At 61.4% G+C, this 316-nt stretch overlaps 1 protein-coding gene across 1 annotated transcript in view; it reads left to right on the top strand.

Moving 5' to 3' along the window:
• The window catches only part of LOC107684914 (receptor-type tyrosine-protein phosphatase N2-like), a 140,907-nt gene that overhangs the window by 92,780 nt on the left and 47,811 nt on the right, over positions 1–316 (top strand). The window lies entirely within an intron of this gene.

Genomic DNA, 316 nt, shown 5'->3' with positions numbered 1-316 from the left:
GGTGGTGGGCGAGTTGCGACATGCGACGGGAGCGCAGACCACCTTGTCGGTTGATGTACGCAACGGTCACTGTGTTGTCTGTTCGGACCAGCATGTGCTTGCCTCGTAAGCGCCCTTAGAGACAGTTCAAGGCAAGGCGCCAGTGATGTGCCAGTGCAGCTGCGGGCCCGTCCAAACCCCTGAGACTGCATGCCCGTTGTACGTGGCACCCCACCCGGTGGTGGAGGCATCCTTGTAGACCACAGCATGCCTGGAGATCTGCTCTAGGGGCACCCCTGCCCGGAGGAACGCAAGATCTGACCACGGGGTGAAGGTT

This window comes from Sinocyclocheilus anshuiensis, unplaced genomic scaffold (genome assembly GCF_001515605.1).
Source record: "Sinocyclocheilus anshuiensis isolate Anshui unplaced genomic scaffold, SAMN03320099.WGS_v1.1 scaffold613, whole genome shotgun sequence".
NCBI lineage: Eukaryota > Metazoa > Chordata > Actinopteri > Cypriniformes > Cyprinidae > Sinocyclocheilus > Sinocyclocheilus anshuiensis.
This window is presented reverse-complemented; position numbering and strand designations above follow the sequence as displayed.